We start from the raw sequence: 218 nt of genomic DNA, 5'->3' as shown, positions 1-218 counted from the left end.
TGGACATTGTTCAACAGAGCTGAAAAGAAAGGGCAGCTCAGTGTGCAACGACTAATCAAGCAACGGCGTTTCCAGCGATGAGGGATCGTGCCTTAGCCCATTTCCTCAGGGGAGAGTTCGTTGTGGTTTGGGAAGTTTTGGTTTTCCCAAAACCACAGTATATCTCTTCTGGTTTTTTTTTTTTTTTTTTTTTTTTTTTCAACTCCACAACACCTTTT

The sequence above is a fragment of the Tupaia chinensis genome, unplaced genomic scaffold (assembly GCF_000334495.1).
Source record: "Tupaia chinensis unplaced genomic scaffold, TupChi_1.0 Scaffold000320_2, whole genome shotgun sequence".
Taxonomy (NCBI): Eukaryota; Metazoa; Chordata; class Mammalia; order Scandentia; family Tupaiidae; genus Tupaia; species Tupaia belangeri.
This window is presented reverse-complemented; position numbering follows the sequence as displayed.